This window comes from Cervus canadensis, chromosome 16, assembly GCF_019320065.1.
Source record: "Cervus canadensis isolate Bull #8, Minnesota chromosome 16, ASM1932006v1, whole genome shotgun sequence".
Taxonomy (NCBI): Eukaryota; Metazoa; Chordata; class Mammalia; order Artiodactyla; family Cervidae; genus Cervus; species Cervus canadensis.
The window spans coordinates 42007547-42027582 of record NC_057401.1 but is presented as its reverse complement, the minus strand read 5'-3'; the positions used below and the strand labels follow the sequence as shown (position 1 = coordinate 42027582).

At 36.3% G+C, this 20036-nt stretch overlaps 1 long non-coding RNA gene across 1 annotated transcript; it reads left to right on the top strand.

The window, feature by feature from the left end:
- Positions 1–2377: 2377 nt before the first annotated feature.
- LOC122454638 lies at positions 2378–18843 on the top strand. The gene is made up of 3 exons (XR_006273459.1): positions 2378–2416; positions 9035–9039; positions 18702–18843. It is a non-coding gene; the product is annotated as an uncharacterized LOC122454638 (long non-coding RNA).
- Positions 18844–20036: the final 1193 nt, after the last annotated feature.

Sequence of the window (20036 nt, the reverse complement as noted above, 5' to 3'; positions counted from 1 at the left end):
GTCGTGTATGGATGTGAGAGTTGGACTATAAAGAAAGCTGGGCACCAAAGAATTGTTGCTTTTGAACTGTGGTGTTGGAAAAGACTCCTGAGAGTCCCTTGAACTGCAAGGAGATCAAACCAGTCCGTCCTAAAGGAAATCAGTCCTGAGTATTCAGTGGAAGGACTGACGCTGAAGCTGAAACTCCAATACTTTGGCTACCTGATGTTAAGAACTGACTCATTTGCAAAGATCCTGATGCTGGGAAAGATTGAAGGCAGGAGAAGAAGGGGACGACAGAGGATGAGATGGTGGCATCACCGACTTGATGTACATGAGTTTGAGCAAGCTACGGAAGTTGGTGGTGAATAGGGAAGACTGGCATGTTGCAGTCCATGGGGTAGCAAAGATTCAGACACTACTGAGCAACTGAACTAGAGATTATGGTTCTCAAGAATGGATGCTGCTAGCAGGATATGGTTACTTCTAATATTATAACTACCCCTACATTCTGGTCATAATTGGGAGTGCTCATAGCAGTATATGTAATAGTTATTCACTCTAATTATCATTAGAAAATACAATCTCATTATTTATTGTGAGAAAATATTTGTGCTGATACTAATTTGCTTTAGAAAGGTAGAGTTACAAGAAAACCCAGATATTTACTAGGATGGTACTTCATGCGGGGTAACATTAATACCATAAAAGGATATTTGCAGCCATGACCTAAAAAGAAAAAGGTAACTCAAATTTACCATGGATGCATGCTAAGTCACTCAGTCATGTCCAACTCTTTGCAGCTCTGTAGATTGTAGCCCACCAGGCTCCACTGTCCATGGGATTTTCCAGGCAAGAATACTGGAGTGGGCTGCCATTTCCTTCTCCAGGGGATCTTTCCAACCCAGAATCAAACCCCCATTTCTTATGTCCCCTCCTTGGCAGGCAGGTTCTTTTACCACTACACCACCTGGGCATTGTTAACTATAATGTAAGAATAATATCATTTAATGCTTTTCTCCCCAACTTTACCCTTTGTGGATTGTTTTCAAAATTTATAGAAACAATGAATCTAAACATATTTAATAAAAGAATGACATGAAAGCAAAATATGAATGATAACTTTTGTCTTCTACCCTTTATACCATTAGTGAGAAATAACCACCTTCAAATCCCTTTCTAGTGCTTTTGGAAAGTATAGTTTTTAACTTTAAGCAATTTTATACAGACAGATTTTATAAATATCTTACTTAGATTGTATCTATCATTTACCATTATAAATTATGAAGAATTTTCAGAATTTGGTACCAGTCACTGTATTTTTTAAAAAGTATTTAATGAAATACGAGAATCTGTTTCCTAGAGCTTGATGCATGCATGACTAAAGGGTAGATTAGAGGGTAGTGGGTGAGTGGATAAGTGATTGGATAGATAGGTAGAAGGGCAGATTCTTTAGACTTCTTAATAAACCTTTTATTTTGAAAGGGAGACACATCAGATATATTATCAGACCCTTACTTGGAATTAGATTCAGTATTGGTCTTGAATGTCTTTTCTCTTAGTTAACCTAAGAACTTTGTCAGTAATTCTTAATATATCCTGAATTTTTTCTTTCTGGCCTTAATAATCCACCTTACAAATATATTCAAGTCCCTTTTATATTAAAACTTTAAAATAGAATTTTTCGTTTGTCCTAAATGCTTTCTAGATACTGCTCTAATACTTCCCCATCTTATTTAAGTTTCTTAAAAGTTAGTCCACTTCAGATCTTATAAAATCTGTATTCTTGACCTCCTGATGTTCAGCTTCTGAATTTCATTATGCCTTTTACTCAGCTGTCACTGGAATAATTAATGACCAAATTCAACATTTGCTTGTGAATTCTTATTTCTTCTTTCAGTATTTGACATAGTATATAGATCTAACTTTTAAAAAATACTCTCCATCTTAGCTTCTAGAGTGAAGATAAACATGCTCTCCCTGATCAGTTATCTTTATTTGGACTTTTTCCTAACTCTGTTACTCATATCTACAGTTAGTGTGCCTTGGGTTGGAACAGTTCTCTTTCCTTTGACCTTCTAAATAGTCACCTTGTACAAATTTATATACTCCAAAAATTTATATTAATTACCAGAATCTGATGAACCTTAAATCTCTATATTGTTGTTGCTCAGTTGCTAAGTCGTATCTGACTTTTTGTGATGCCATGGAATGCAGCACACCAGACTCCTCTGTCTTTCACTATCTCTTGCAGTTTGCCCAAATTCATGTCCACTGAGTCGATGATGCCATCCAACCATCTCATCTTCTGCCACCCCCTTCTCCTTCTGCCCTCAGTCTTTCCCAGCAGCTGGGTCTTTTCCAATGAATAATCTCCTGGTATCAGGTGGCCCAAGTTTTACAGCTTCAGCATCAGTCCTTCCATTGAATATTGAGGGTTGATTTCCTTTAGGATTGACTGGTTTGATCACCTTGCTGTCCAAGGGAATCTCAAGAGTCTTCTCCAGCACCGCAATGAGAATGCATCAATTCTATGGCACTCAGCCTTCTCTATGGTCCAACTCTCAAATCCATACATGACTACTGGAAAAACCATAGCTTTGCCTGTATGGACCTTTGTTGTCAAGGAGATGTCTCTGCTTTTTAATATACTGCAGATACAATTGTATCTTGTAGAAATAATTCAATAAATGGTGCCTACCCTTTCCAATATTCCTATCCCTTGGTTATTCAGTTAAACACTAATCCAGGTACTGTTGTAAAGGGATTTTACAGATATAATTGAATTCTAAAATCAACCTTAAATTATGAATTAACTGAATTGGTCTGGTCTAATCACATGAGCCTATAAAAGCAGAGACTGCCTTGCTTTGGAGCAGAAAAGGAAGGCAGATGCAGCAGCTGCAGCAGAACTTAAGTATATCTGAAGCATGAGAAGGACTTGGTACATATTGCATTCTTTGACTATGGGGATGAAACATGGAAAGGAATGCAGGCAGTATCTGAGCAGAGAGAAGCTCCCAGCTGCTAGCAAGGAAACAGGGGCCTAAGACCTACAGCCACAAGAAACAGAATTAAATCAACAGGAGGAATGAGCTTGTACTCAGAGTTTTCCTCAGATCTTTCAGTAAAGAGCCCAGATAGGTACATCTTAATTTGGAGGCATGTAAGACCCAATCCAGCCACTTGAAACCTAGACTTCTGAACTACTTAATGTTGACCTTAGAACAATGCAGGGATTAACAAGGTGCAAACAGGGTCTACTCTTAAGTTAAATGTTGAGATATAGTCCCTTCCTAGCTACAGTTCTGTACTTGTAGATTTAATTGACTAGGAATTATGTAGACATGCAGTATTTACTATTGAAAAACAACAGCATTTAAGAGTGGACCAGCTCAGTTCAAATCCCTGTTATTCCATAGGTTAGCTGTAAGTTAATAGAGTTGTTTTAAGCCACTGTTTAAATTTCTGTGCAACAATAAAAAACTAATACATGTGCCATTCCCATGCGTTTTTATATTATCCCCCCTTCCTGTCTCTGACAAAAGGAGATAATTTTTTAAAGTAAATAAGATAATGGTTAGCCACATGCACTTCAGATTTACAAAGCCTGAAACGTGAACATCTATAGCTTCTGAGACTTGGCATCAGTAAATTAGCATTAATATTAGTAGTAATACCATCAATTAATTGTGACATTATATGCTCATTAATCAAGTTAGAAACTAGCTTCTCCAAATAAATTGAATTTACTAATTTAACATAAAATACACAGACATGCATGTGTAGTTTTATCCATTTATCATTGTCCTCATATTCTTAATTCAGGTTATACTGTCTCTTATTTACAGTAGTATAAAAATCTCAAATGAGGTGCTGACTCTCCAAATGCAGTCACAATGTCTATGAGAAATTTCAACCTAATAACTCTGCCATTCTTTTACTGGAAATTCTTACATTCCTTTCTGTTGTCTACAGTAAAAGCCTAGCTTCTAAATATTTAATATAAATTCCTCTGTGTTCTTCTTTCTCAGTTTCATCTCTAGGAACTCTCCACTTTCCTCCACCACCAGATACTGTAATACTCATATCGCAAAGTATCATGTTTGAATCTTTTTCATACTATTTCATGAATCTGATGAGAAATTCTCAATTCCTTCATCTGGGTAATTTTTATTTCTAACCAAATATCTGAGGTGAGGTACTTCTAAAAATACTCATTCATGGGACCAAATTGTTTAGAGATGAAGCACTGGTATTGGTGTTTTCATTTTCTACTTCTCTGTAGGTGATTCTTCTAAGCACAGGATTGGGAAGTACTAGTGCAACTATACTGAAGTAGACCTAGGCATCACTCAGATGCATAAGGGTCATTCATTGCTTTCAGTCTTGATACTAAATTCATTGGATCTGCTTTTTCCAACAAATCACAGAAACCTTAAAAGCAGGGGTAAAATGGTTCTGAAATGTCAATTGTTTCATCTCAGTGATCTGTAATCTCTCATCTGTCTTATTCACTGATCCACTGATTTTTTCCCCTTTTTTGTATAGGTGAAACTTCCTACTACATTCAGTCATTAGTATATGCACTAATACTTAAATGCTTACTATTTGACCAGGGTCCTAGGCTTTGGGTCTGGAACTGGCAATACACTATGGGAAAAGAACAGAAATATGGACCTAACTGTGCCTTGTGTGTGTGTTAGTTGCTCAGTTATGTCTGAATCTTTGTAAAGACATGGACTGTAGCTCTCCAGGCTCCTCTGTCCATGGAATTCTGCAGGCAAGAATACTGGAGTCAGTTGCTCTTTCCTTTTCCAAGGGATTTTCCCAACTCAGGAGGTGAACCTGTATCTCCTGCATTGCAGGTGGATTCTTTACCATCTGAGCCACCAGGGAAGCCCCCAACTGTGCCATAGAGGAACATTATGAATATAATTGATCTGTTTTATCCTCAGGAGTTCTAGTGATTTTTGACGTCTTGATATCACTCATTATTATGTAATTAACTTAGCCCTGGTAATGAGTAATGAGCATGACTTTGATATTTAAGGATTAACCAACCTGAAGCATTCTAATTAGGGACATGAATGGTATTAACATTGTTATAATTCAGTAAATCTTATGTTGCCCAGAAAAATGTGGTAAATCTTAAAATCACATGGGAAGAATATTTTTAGACTAGATTTTAAAATAAGGCATATTTGCCTTATTACAGTCATACTACTTACATGAATCTTGGATTCAGTTTGTTGTTGCTCAGTTGCTCAGTTGTGTCCAACTCTTTGCGGACCCATAGACTATGGCACTCCAGTCTTCCCTGTCCTTGACCATCTCCCAGAGCTTGCTCAAACTCATGTCCATTGAGTTGGTGATGCCATCCAACCATCGCATCCTCTATCATCCCCTTCTCTTCCTGCCTTCAGTCTTTCCCAGTATCAGGGTCTTTTCTAATGAGTTGTCTCTTTGCATCAGATGGCCAAAGTGTTGGAGTTCCAGCTTCAGTTCTTCCAGTGACTATTCAGAGTTGATTTCCTTTAGGATTGACTGGTTGGATCTTGTTACAGTCCAAGGGACTCTCAAGAGTCTTCGCCAATGACACATTTCAAAAGCATCAATTCTTTGGCACTCAGTATTCTTTATGGTCCAATTCTCACATCCATACATGACTACTGGAAAAGCCATAGCTTTGACTATAAGAACCTTTGTTGGTAAAGTAATGTCTCTGCTTTTTAATATGCTGTCTAGGATTGTCACAGCTTTTCTTCCAAGGAGCAAGCATCTTTTAATTTCATGACTGCAGTCACCATCTGCAGTGATTTTTGAGGCCAAGAAAATAAAATCTGTCACTGTTTCCATTGTTTCCCCATCTATTTGCCATGAATTGATGGGACCACATGCCATGATCTTAGTTTTTTGAAAGTTGAGTTTTAAGCCAGCCTCTTCACTTTCTTCTCTAACCTCCATCAAGAGACTCTTCAGTTCTTCACTTTCTGTACTGTGCATTAAATAAGCAGGGTGACAATATACAGCCCGACGTACTCCTTTTCCTATTTGGAACCAGTCTGTTGTTCCATGTCCAGTTCTAACTGTTGCTCCTTGACCTGCACACAGATTCTTCAGGAGGCAGGTTGGGTGGTCTGGTATTCCCATCTCTTGGAGAATTTTCCACATTTTTTTGTGATCCACACAGTCAAAGGCTTTAGCATTGTCAAAGATGCAGAAAAAGATATATTTCTGGAATTCTCTTGCTTTTTCTATGATCCAGTGGGTGTTGGAAATTTGATCTCTGGTTCCTCTGTCTTTTCTAAGTTTTCCTTGAACATATTGGAGTCCTTGGCTCATGTACTGTTGAAGGCTTGCTTGGAGAATTGTGAGCTTTATTCTGCTAGCCTGTGAAATGAGTGCAATTGAGTGGTAGTTTGAGCATTCTTTGGCATTGCCCTTCTTTGGGACCGGGATGAAAACTGATCTTTTCCAGTCCCATGTTGCATTTTCCACAAATGCTGGCATATTGAATTCAGTCTACATGACCTTCTACACAGCTAAGTCTGTTTTCTTAAAGTTCTTTCCATAGTTTCTTTATGGGATATGTTTAAATAAAGGGAACATTAGTTTTCTTAAAGTTTGACTTAAAAGTTTTTGTAATATCTTCCAAATTCAGCTTTTTTATATTTTTCTTTTATCTCTTTTTGATTATTACCATGATCACAAAAAAATGGGTAGAGAAGGAAATGACTCTCAAAGCTTTAAGATAGCTAATTTTATTTATTTTGACTTATTTATAATTGTTACTGGAAATAACTTGCCAGTAACAGAATTAAACAGTGCTCTCAAATAATATATTAAAGGTTATATTTTCTTTTATTTGCTCTAACTGACAAAGATGAGATTTCCTACAAAGTTCAAGAGAGATTATATTTGTCATGACATTTGGATTCTTAGTTGGGTCACTGCAACCAGATGAATAGTGTTTATTCTACGGAGTAGATATAACAATTTATTTTCCCCATCTGATCAAGATACTGAGAAAAGAAAGTTTAGGAACTAAAATGCATTGTATTTTTTTCTGTGTCCTCCACCCCAGTTGATAGATAGCTATCCCTCTCTAGAAATAGAAATCTATAAATACCTGTCTATTCATCCATATAGATAATCTTGATATCTTGATCTCTGTATATACATCTGTGTATGGATGTATTGATCTACTTATATATGTAGGTAGATATAGATAGTACTGGCGTTAGTGGTATTAGCATTAATGGATAAATAAGGAGATCAAATTATATAGACACTATTTTCAAACATACTATTTTAAAACATATATCAATAATTAAGAGTCTGTAAGTTCTTACATATCCATAGTATCCAAAGAGAAATTTGTTGCTAAAATATCAAAGTATATTTAAAAATCTACACCTACTGCTGTTTTATGTACATAGTATTACAAGATGTATTTTTTATTTTTAGTAATTAGATCTAATTTAAAAGCATCATTTATCATAGAAAATATTAGCCTTATCAAGTAATATGTACTTTCTTGTAAATATGTATCAGATTATTCTTATTTGGCATAGAAAGTTTTTTCTTAATATCTTTAAAAACCATTTGTACCTATTTAACTTTATCTATATGACTTGAAATAAATGTGTGAGATAATAATCATTACATTTATAAAGTTACTGATCATTCCATTAGATAACACTTGGGATCTTAATGTGTAGCTGCCATTTAAAGTATGTATTATCTGTGTATGTGTGTATATATACATATATATATTTACATGTATGAACTCATTCAATTATCACAAGCCAAATTTATAAATCAGGAATCTAAGAACAAATAAATGAGGTCATACACACATAAAGTGATAGAGTTGGAACTGATTAATCCCAACAAGTTACTTTCCAAGGTAGAATTGTTGCTATTAATTTAGAAAACCCACAAAGGATAAACCATTTTTCTTCATTAAAATATTTTAATTAACAGTATACTACTATCAAGAAAGCCTTAATCAACAAAGAGTTGAATATGAAAATGTTTTTACTGTAGTATTTTCAAAATACGTATGCTCCAAGTTGTATTAGTTTAGTGAGCATGCACAAGACATCTGACATAGGGCAAATAGATTCAGCAAATCTGAAGTGCTTTACACACATTGTAAGGCAACATTTTATGGAACAACGTGTGCATCTTTTTTTCCCCCCCAGTTTTAACATGAAAATACAAAATATCTATGTGCCTAGTAAGTGTTTCAACATTTTTGAAAGCAAAATTGGCATAATAAAACAGATCAACATGATTGAAATTTTAAAAACTACTTCTTACAGTGACTGATAAAACATAAATGAATAGCAATAAAAATATGGACAATGTGAGCAAAGCTATCAACCAAACTAGACAAATTGACATTCATGGAACACTATAAGAACTGTTAAAGAGGAGGGCAGTCCAAAGATGGCAGAGAAATAGGATGGGAGACTACTTTCTCCCCCATGGGTTCATCAAAAGATCATTTGAATGCTGCGCAACTTCCACAAAACAATTTCTGAACGCTGGTGGAGGGTACCAGGCACCCATAAAGTCAACCCATTCTCTTCAAAAGGGGAGATAGGACAAATAGAAAAAAACAGAGACAAAAGAGTTAGGGATGGAGACCTGTCCTGGGGAGAGAGTCGTGAAGGAAGAGTTTCCACACAGTAGAAACCCTCTCAAAGGCAGGTCTGTGGGGAGTTTTGGAATCTCAGAGGGCAACATAACTGGGAGGGGGAAAAAAAAAAAAAAGCCACAGAATGTGCACCTAACCGCAACTGCCAGCAGACAAATAGCCCAGGCGCTTGAATCTGCCACCGGTGAGCAGGGGCTGGACAGGGAGGCATGGACTGCATAATCGGTTTTTAGAGTAAGGACAGGGCCTGAATACCCTGAGGGCAATCTGAGGGAAGCTAACGTGGCCTAACAACTCAAACTGTGGGATCACCAGAGAGAGAGAGAAAAAGAGAACTTTCCCATGAAAGGCTCTAATGCATAGCCTGGCCCACTCACAGAACAAAAGAATGAGTGAATACCAAAAGAGAGAGGCAGGCATGTGACAGCCAGAGTCAGAAGGCAAGGGGCTGCTGCAATCTCAGCCCCAGAGACAGAATCTTCTGGCAAACTGTGAGCAGGCTCCCAGTTGCTAACCATGTCTTCCTGGGATCCTGGATGGTCGACATCCACCAGGAGGGTCGCACCCTGAGATCCGCTACCCAGAGGAGACACATGGCACCCCTGAGACGGTTGTGGCTCACCCAGGAAACCGAGGCACCAGGACCAGGGAGGTGATTGAGACGCACATTCCACCTGGGACAGTGTGCTCACAAAGCACCTGGTTTCCTGAGCTGTTTGGACCTGGGAAGCGCACAAAACACAGACCCAGCCAAGTCTGTGCCCTTGTGGAGTACCTGAGAACCTGAGCCACTTAGTCCTGGGAAGTGCACGAAATGCAGGGCCTGCTTTGGACACTGCCCTTGCAGAGTACCCTGGAGCATGAACAGTGTAGACCCAGGAAGCACACATAGCCTTGAACTGTGGCAAGCCCAGTGTGGTCTATACACTGCACACACTCCCCACATATGCCAGCAATATTTGTTTGCTGTGTCTCTCCCTCCCCACAACACAATTGAACAAGTGAGCCTAAATAAGTGACCACTTTCACCCCCTTGTGTCAGGATGGAAAGCAAACAGAATCCAACAACATATTAAAAAGATCACACATCATGACCAAGTGGGCTTTATCCCAGGGATGCAAGGATTCTTCAGTATTTGCAAATCGATCAATGTGATACACCACATTAACAAATTGAAAGATAAAAACCATATGATTAACTCAATAAATGCAGAGAAAGTCTTTGACAAAATTCAACACACATTTATGTTAAAAACTTTGCAGAAAGCCAGCATAGAAGGAATATACCTCAACATAATTAAAGCCATATATGATAAACCCACAGAAAACATTACCCTTATTGGCAAAAAATTAAAAGCATCTCCCCTAAAGTCAAGAACAAGACAAGGGTGCCCACTCTCACTACTATTCAACATAGTTTTGGAAGTTTTAGCCACAGCAATCAGAGAAGACAAAGAAATAAAAGGAATCCAGATAGGAAAAGAAGAAGTAAACTCTCACTGTTTGCAGATGACATGATCCTCTACATAGAAAACCTCTACATAGAAAATTACTAGAGCTAATCAATGAATATAGTAAAGTTGCAGGATACAAAATTAATGCACAGCAATCCCTTGCATTCCTATACACTAACGATGAGAAAACTGAAAGAGAAATTAAGAAAACAATCCCATTCACCATTGCAATGAAAAAAATAAAGTATTTAGGAATAAATTTACCTAAAGAAACAAAAGACCTAGATATAGAAAACTATAAAACACTGATGAAAGAAATCAAAGAGGACACAAAGAGGTGGAGAAATATACCATGTTCATGGATTGTAATAATCAATATAGTGAAAATGAGCATATTGTACAAAGCAATCTGTAGGTTCAATGCAATCCCTATCAAGCTACCAATAAGATTTTTCACAGAACTAGAACAAATAATGATTTGTATGGAAATACAAAAAACCTCGAATAGCCAAAGCAATCTTGAGAAAGAAGAGTGGAACTGGAGGAATCAACCTACCTGGCTTCAGACTGTACTACAAAGCTACAGTCATCAAGACAGTATGATACTGGCACAAAGACAGAAATGTAGATCAATGGAACAAAATAGAAAGCCCAGAGGTAAATCCACGTACCTATGGATGCCTTATCTTTGACAAAGGAGCAAAAATATACAATGAAGAAAAGAAAATCTCTTTAACAGGTGGTGCTGGGAAAACTGGTCAACCACCCATAAAAGAATGAAAACTAGAACACTTTCTAACACCAAACACAAAGAAAAACTCAACATGGATTAAAGATCTAAATGTAAGACCAGAAACTATAAAACTCCTAGAGGAAAACATAGGCAAAACACTCTCCAACATAGATCACAGCAGGATCCTCTATGAGACACCTCCCAGAGTAATGGAAATAAAAGCAAAAATAAACAAATGGGACCTAATTAAACTTAAAAGCTTTTGCACAACAAAGGAAACTATAAGCAAGGTGAAAAGACAGCCTTCAGAATGGGGGAAAATAATAGCAAATGAAGCAACTGACAAATAATTAATCTCAAAAATATACAAGCAGCTCAATTCCAGAAAAATAAATGACCCAATCAAAAAATGCACCAAAGAACTAAACAGACATTTCTCCAAAGAAGACATACAAATGGCTAACAAACACATGAAAAGATGCTCAACATCACTCGTTATCAGAGAAATGCAAATCAAAATAATGAGGTACCACCTTACACCAGTCAGAACGACTGCCATCAAAAAGTCTACAAACAATAAACACTGGAGAGAGTGTGGAGAAAAGGAAACCCTCTTATACTGTTCATGGGAATGCAAACTAGTACAGCCACTATGGAGAACAGTGTGGAAATTCCTTTAAAAACTCGAAATAAAACTGCCATGACACAGCAATCCTACTGCTGGGCATACACAATGAGCAAACCAGAATTGAAAGAGACACATGTACCCCAATGTTCATCACAGCACTGTTTACAATAGCTAGGACATGGAAGCAAACTAGATGCCCATCAGCAGATGAATGGATAAGAAAGTTGTGGTAAAAATGGAATATTACTCAAATATTAAAAAAAAAAAAAAAAAAAAACACATCTGGGATGTTTTGAGAGAACAGCATCGAAACATGTATATTATCTATGGTGAAACAGATCACCAGCCCAGGTTGGATGCATGAGACAAGTGCTCAGGCCTGGTGCACTGGGAAGACCCAGAGGGTCTGGCTTTGAGTGGGATCAGGTACAGAGGGAGGTGGGAGGGGGGATTAGGATGGGGAATACATGTAAATCCATGGCTGATTCATGTCAATGTATGACAAAACCCACTACAATATTGTAAAGTAATTAGCCTCCAACTAATAAAAATAAAACACACACACACACATCTGAGTCAGTTCTAATGAGGTGGATGAAACGGGAGCTTATTATACAGTGAAGTAGGTCAGAAAGAAAAACACCAATACAGTATATTAACACATATATATATATGGAATTTACAAAGATGGTAATGATGACCCTATATGCAAGACAGCAAAAGAGACACAGGTGTAAAGAACAGACTTTTGGACTCTGTGGGAGAAGGCGAGGGTGGGATGATTTGAGAGAATAGCAATGAAACATGTCTATTACCATATGTGAAATAGATGACCAGTCCAAATTCAATGCATGAAACAGGGCACTCAAAGCCGGTGCACTGGGACAACACAGAGGGATGGGATGGAGAGGGATGTGAGAGGGTGTTTCGCATTGGGGGACGCATATTCACCCGTGGCTGATTCAAGTCAATGTATGGCAAAAACCACCACAATATTGTAAAATAACTAGCCTCCAATTATAATAAATAAACCCATTTAAAAAAGAAACAAAGGGACTCTCCTCTTAATAAAGAGATAAAATTACATCCTTCCCCCCCCAAAAAAAAAAACTGTTAAAGAGAATATTTGTTTTTCAACAGACCCACATTTACGAAGATAGACCAGCTGTTGGAACAAATAAAAAGTCAATCAAACAACAAATCAGTAATTCAATCCATAAAATTTAAAATATTGAAATATAACAGTATGTGCTCTGATTATTGCTTAGTAAAATTGCCTACCAATAATGATAAATATATCTAGTATATCAATAAATTTTTGAACTAAAACACATATAGCAACAGTGTATCAAAAAATAAAATACCTGAGAAATTATAAAGCATTTCAAGTCGAGTAATGAAAATACAGCCCATCTGAATTTGTGAGACCAGATTAAGCATTGCTTAGAAGAAAATTTTTACCACAAAGTTCCCATTTTGTAAAAAAAAGAAATGTTAAAAGCAATGATAGATGTTTCTACATTAAGTAAGTTTTTAAGAGAGCAATTTACCCATAGTAAATGCAAGGAAAGAAATGGTTGGTAATAATAAAAGCACTTATAAATGGAATAGAAGAGAAAATATTTTAAGGGAAAACAAAGGCAAGCAGTAGCTATTTGGAAAGGAAAATAAATCTGGTAAATTGTTGACTAGATCAGTAGGTAATCATACAAGCACAAGTTATTAATTAGGAGGAACAAATGAGAGAAAATCATTACAGATAATTCAGACATTAAAAGAAAAATGGTGATCTCTGAGCAACATCAAGTCAACAAAACAGATAACATATTTAATGGATGAATTTCTAAAATAAATTTCAAAAACTTCAGAGAAACAATGTCCCAAAACTGATTAAAAAAATTAGAATTTTTGATTAACCTTATACCTTTTAATCATTTAATTTTTACCCATAAAGCTTTTTATAAAGAGTATATTAACATGACTTCATAGATTTAATCCTAAGTGAGAGAATACTTACTCATTTGTTGAGACCAGCATATCTGTGACATTCAAGACTATATAGATGTTATAAGAAACTTCAGACATTTTAAGTCTGAAGATCCTCCACAAAAGAGTAGTATATATGACAATATATCATTAAGCTGAATTTGTACACAGGAATGCAATATTTTTTCAATATTTGAGAAGCAATAAGATTCACTATATTAACAGAATAAAAGCAACTCACAAAATCTTCTCAATGAGTGCAAATAAAGCATTCACAATACTAAAAATCTATTCATGTTTTTTTTTTTTTTTCATTTTTTTTCATGTTTTTTTTTTCCCCCATTTATTTTTATTAGTTGGAGGCTAATTACTTTACAACATTGTAGTGGTTTTTGTCATACATTGACATGAATCAGCCATGGATTTACATGTATTCCCCATCCCGATCCCCCCTCCCACCTCCCTCTCTACCCGATCCCTCTGGGTCTTCCCAGTGCACCAGGCCTGAGCACTTGTCTCATGCATCCAACCTGATCTGGTGATCTGTTTCACCTTAGATAATATACATGTTTCGATGCTGGTTTTTAAAAATCAGTCAACTAGGAATAGAATAGCCATTTAACAAAATATTGAAATATAGTTGATTTACAATGTTGTATTTCATTTCTGCTGTATAGAAAAATGACTCAGTTGTATACACACACACACTTTCCCATTATGGTTTATTACAGGATATTAACAATAGTTTCCTGTCCTATACAATAGGACCTTGTTGTTTATCCATCCTATATACAATAGTTTGAATCTGCTAATTCCAAACTTCCAGTCCTTCCATCCCCTAACCCTACCTTGGCAACCACAAGTCTCTTATCTGTATCTATGAGTCTATGTTTGCTTTGTAGATATGTTCATTTGTGTCAGATTTTAGTTTCCACATATATTTGATAAGATATGGCATTTGTCTTTCTCTTTCTGACTTACTTTGTTAAGTATAATAATCTCTATATTATTACTATAGAGATTATATACATTATTATATTACTATATATGCTATTACTATATTATTATATCTCCATGCATATTACTGCAAATAGCAATTATTTCATTCTTTTTAATGGCTGAAGATTGTAAGTATATATCACATAATCTTTATCCAGTCGTCTGTTGATAGACATTTAGCTTACTTTCATGTCTTGGCTATCGTAAATAGTGCTGCTATGAACATAATGGATACATGTATCTTTTCAAATTATAGTTTTGTCTAGGCATATGCCCAGGAGTAGGATTACTGGATCATATGACACTTTATTTTTACTTTTTAAGAAACCTCTATACTGTTTCCCACAGTGGCTGCACCAATTTACATTCCCAACAAACTTATACGAGCTTTCCCTTTTCTCCACACCATCTCCACCATTTGTTATGCATAGACTTTATAAAAATGGCTATCTAGCTGCTGCATGGTAGTTTTGATTTGCACATCTATATTAACTAGTGATGATGAACATATTCTCATGTGCTTTTTGGTCATCTGTGTGTCTTCTTTGGAGAAATGTCCATTTAGGTCTTCTGCCCATTTTTAAAAGTTATTTTAATTGGATGATAGTTGCTTTACAATGTTATGTTTGTTTCTGGAATACATCAACTATGAATCAGTCGTAGGAGTACAAATGTCCCCTCCCTCTTGAACCTCCCTCCCCCATCCCATCCCATCCCTCCCCTCTAGATTGTCACAGAACACCAGGCAGAGCTCCCTGTGTTATACAGCCTCTTCCCATTAGTTATATATTTTACTCATAGTGATGTATATGTTTCAATGCTACTCTCTCAATTCGTCCCACCCTCTCCTTCTCCCACTGTATCCACAAATCTGCTCTCTATGTCTGAGTCTCTACTCCTGCCCTGCAAAATAGGTTCATCAGTACCATTTTTCTAGATTCCATATATATTTTCCTTAATATACGATATTTGTTTTTCTCTTTTTGACTTACTTCATTCTGTAAGACAAGCTCTAGGTACATCCACATCACTAGAACTGACTCAAATGTGTTCCTTTTTATGGCTGAGTAATTAATATTCCATAGTAAATATGTACCACAACTTCCTTACTCATTCATCTGTCAGTGGGCATCTAGCTTGCTTCCATGTTCTGGCTGTTGTAAATACTGTTGGAATGAACATTGGGGGACATGTATCTTTTTCAATTAAGGTTTTCTCAGGGTACATGCCCAGCAGTGAGATTGCTGGGTCATATGGTAGTTTTATTCCTAGTTTTTCAAGAAATCTCTACACTGTTCTCCATAGTGGCTGCATCAATCAATTTACATTCTCACCAACAGTATAAGAGGGTTCCCTTTTCTCCACATCCTCTCCAGCATTTATTGTTTGTAGAACTTTTTTTTTTTTTTTTATGATGATGATGGCCATTCTGACATATGTGAAGTTTTACCTCATCATAGTTTTGATTTACATTTCTCTAATAATTAACAATGTTGAGAATATTTTCATGCATTTATTAGCCATATGGATATCTTCTTTAGAGAAATGTCTGTTTAAGTCTTCTGCCTATTTTTTTGATGAGGTTGTTTGCTTTTTTATGTTCTGAATTGTAGGAATTGTTTGTATACATATTTTGGAAATTAAGTCCTAGTTGATCACATCATTTGCAAATATTTTCTCCCAGTCCACAGGTTCTTTTCATTTTGTTTGTAGTTTTCTTTGCTGTGCAAAAGTTTATAAGTTTAAGTCATATTTGTTTATTTTTGCTTTTATTTCTATTGCTTTGGGAGACTGACCAAAGAAAACACTGGTACAATTTACATCAGAGGAGGTTTGCCTGTGCTCTCTTCTAAGAGATGTATGTCATGTCCTATAGTTGAATCTTTTAGCCATTTTGAGCGAATTTTTGTGTATGGTGTAAGAGTGTGTTCTAGCTTCATTGATTTACATGCTGCTGTCCAACATTCCCAATAGCATTTGCTGAAGAGTCACCATGGTATATTCTGGCCTTCTCTGTCAAATATTAATTGTTCACAAGTGTTGGGTTTACTTCTGAACTCTGTATTCTGTTCTGTTGATGTGACTGTTTTTGTGCCAGTAACAATATGTTTTGATTACTGTAGCTCTGTAGTATTGTCTGAAGTCTGGGAGCATTATGTCTCCTGCTTTGTTCTTTTTCTCAGTATTTTGACAATTCTGGGTCTTTTTGATTCTATATAAATTTTAAGGCTGAGTTTTCTAGTTCTGTGAAAATTGCCATGAGCATTTTGATAGTATTACATTAAAACTGTAGATTGCTTTGGGTACATCGACAGTTTTAACAATATTAATTCTTCCAATCCAAGAGCTTGTGCTATCTTTCCATTTGAGTTATATTCAGTTTCCTTTATTAATTTTAGGTAGTTCTAAGCATATAAGCCTTTCACCTCCTTGTTGAGGTTTATTTCTAAGTATTTTTATATGGTTTTACATTCCATTTTGATATTTCATTGTTAGTATAAAGAAATGTAATTTATTTCTATATGTTAGTTATCTCTACTATCTTGCTGAATTTATTTATCAGTTCTAGTAGTTTATATGTGGAGTCTTTAGGATTTTCTTTCTAGAGCATCATGTCATCTGCATATAATGACAATTTTACCCTTTCCCTACCAAACTGAATATCTTTCATTTCTTTCTCTTATCTGATTACTACGGCTAGGATTTCTAATACTATGTCAAAAAGAAGTGCTGGAGTGGACATACTTATCTTGTTCCAGATTTTAGCAGGAAAACTTTCAGCTTTTCAGCATTGAGTATTATATTGGCTATAGATTTGTCATAGGTAGCTTTTATTATGTTGAGATATGTTCCTTCTATACCCACTTAAGGATTTTTATCATGAATTGATGTTGAATTTTATGAAATACTTTTTTTCTTTCTCTCATCTATAGAGGTGATCATGTGCTTTTGTCTTCTGTTGATATGGTGTATCACACTGTTTGATATTCATATGTTTATCAATCCTTGTGGCCAGGAATAAATCCAACTTGGTCATGGTATACAATCTTTATTATGTGTTATTAGATTTGGTTTGCTAATATTTTCTTGAATATTTGCATCTATATTCATCAAACATCTTGGCCTCTAATTTTATTTTTTGGTAGTATCTTTGTCTGATTTTAGTATCAGGGTAATGGGGGCTTTATAGAATGTCTTTGGGAGTATTTCTTCCTCTTTAATCTTTTGAAAGAGTTTGAAAAGGACCGGAGTAAGTTCTTTGTGTGTATGTTGTAGAATTTGCCTGTGAAGCCATCTGACCTGGACTTTTATGACCTGTCTGTTCAAATCATATATTCTTGATTCAGTTTGGTGGGCTCTTTGTTTCTCAAACATTGTCCATTTCTTCTACCTTGTCAAATTTATTGGCATATAATTGTTCATATATACTTTTATAATTTTTGGTATTTCTATAATACCAGTTGTGACTTCTTCTCTTTAATTTTTTACTTTATTTATTTGGTCCTTCTCTCTTTTTGGTGATCCTGAACAGAGGTTTGTCAATTCTGTTTATCCTTTCAAAGAATCACTTCTTGCTTTTATTGTTTTTTTTTTCCCTATTTTTATCTCTTATTTATTTCCTCATTGATATTTGTTATTTCCTTCCTTATGATAACTATAGGGTTTTTTTCTCTTCTTTTTGTAATTATTTTAGGTGGTAGGTTAGATTGAGATTTTTCTTGCTTCTTAAAGAAGACATGTGTCACTAAAGCCTTCTTCTTAAAATTGCTTTTGTTGCATCCCATAGATTTTTGTATTGTTGTGTTTTCATTGTCACTTGCAATAAGGTGGTTTTTTTTTTTCTCTTTTATATAATTAACTTTTTTTTAACTACCCTGTTGTTTAATCTCCATGCAATTGTTTTTTTTTTCTCTCTCTCTCTCTTTTTTTTTTTTCTCCCATGATTGATTTCTAGTTTCAGACCATTGTGGTCAGAAAAGATACTTGAAATAATTTCTATACTCTTAAATTTGTAGAGGCTGGTTTTTTTTTGCTCTAGTATGTTGGTAATTTCAGATAATATTACATGTGCACTTGAAAGGAACATGTATTCTACTTTTTTTGGATTTAATGTCTTGAAAATAAAAACTAAGTCTAAATCTTCTATTGTATCACTTAGGATCTCTGTTGCCTTATTGATTTTCTGTCTTGAAGATCTATCCATTGATGTGAGTGGAGTGTTAAAGTATCCTATTATTATTGTATTCCTGTCAGTTTCCTCTAGGATGAACTGGTCGGATCTCCCTGCAGTCCAAAGGACTCTCGAGTCTTCTCCAGCACCACAGTTCAAAAACATCAATTCTTTGGCCCTCAGCCTTCTTTGTGGTCCAACTTTCACATCTATACATACTATTGGAAAAACCACAACTTTGACTATATGGACCTTTATCAGCAAAGTGGTGTCTCTGATTTTAAATATGCTGTCTAGGTTCGTCATAGCTTTTCTTCCAAGGAGCAAGCATCTTTGAATTCCATGGCTGCAGTCACCATTCGCAGTGATTTTGGAGCCCCCAAAAATTCTTTTAGTACTTTCATTATCTCCTTTTTGAACTCAGTGTCTATGAGACTGAAGAGACCGCTTTCATTGTTTATTACTTTAGGGGAATCATCTTGATGCTTTAATTGAGAGTGGCTCCTCTAATTCTTCATTATACTATTTCCCTTGTTCTATTAGTTTAGGAGAAACAATTATCTAGAGTGGTCTTGGAGGACTATTTTTATGTGCAAATTTCACTCTGTAACCTGTATGAGTTTAATATTTGTCGGTGCAAGAGCTGTTTTTAACATGAATGCCTGCCACCTCTTTCCTTACTGTAAGCTGGTTGTTATCCCCTTGGTGATGTGGTGACCAGATCTTGCGCTGAATGCTGAGTGGGTCTTCCTCTGAGCTCTGTGGTTGTCACCGTCGTCTCAGGGACAGGGTCTGCTCCCTAGTTGTTGGAGCATAAGCCCCCGGAGCTGTCTGAGCTGCATTTCTGAGCTGTGGTGCAAAGTAGGTGGGACTGGAGGCACTCTCACTGGGTGAGGAGCAAATGAATATTTCTTCACCAGAGATTTCACCAATGAGGGTGCTCTGTTGGGTTACCTTTCACCCATTTTGCAAACCCCCAAGGGACATTTTTGTTGGCACAGCATTCAGCACCATCTCAATCATGGGAATGCTGGCAGTTGGCCCTGCTGCCTCTCAGGGCTTGTTTTCACAAGGCTACCAGTGCAAATCCACAGAAATCAGGTTCCAGGGCTGCAGTATTTATGAACCTGGACCCACTCTGGGAGCTATGAAGGCAGCTCAGACCCTGGCCTGGGCTAGTCCCCATGGGCATGCACCCACAAAGCCCATAGTTGCTAAAATCAGACGTATCCAAGCTGCAAGGAGGAGCATCCTTTGTCCATTTGGATGTCCCATTAAGTACCGAATTTACAAAGCCAGATGCAGAGGTGTAAATAAACCCATGGCTCATGTAGCCACATTGAGAGATTTCAGCCCTGCTTCCTAAGTCACACAGCCCCTGGGTCTCAGCTGTGGTTTCAGCTCCATCTCTGTGAGTG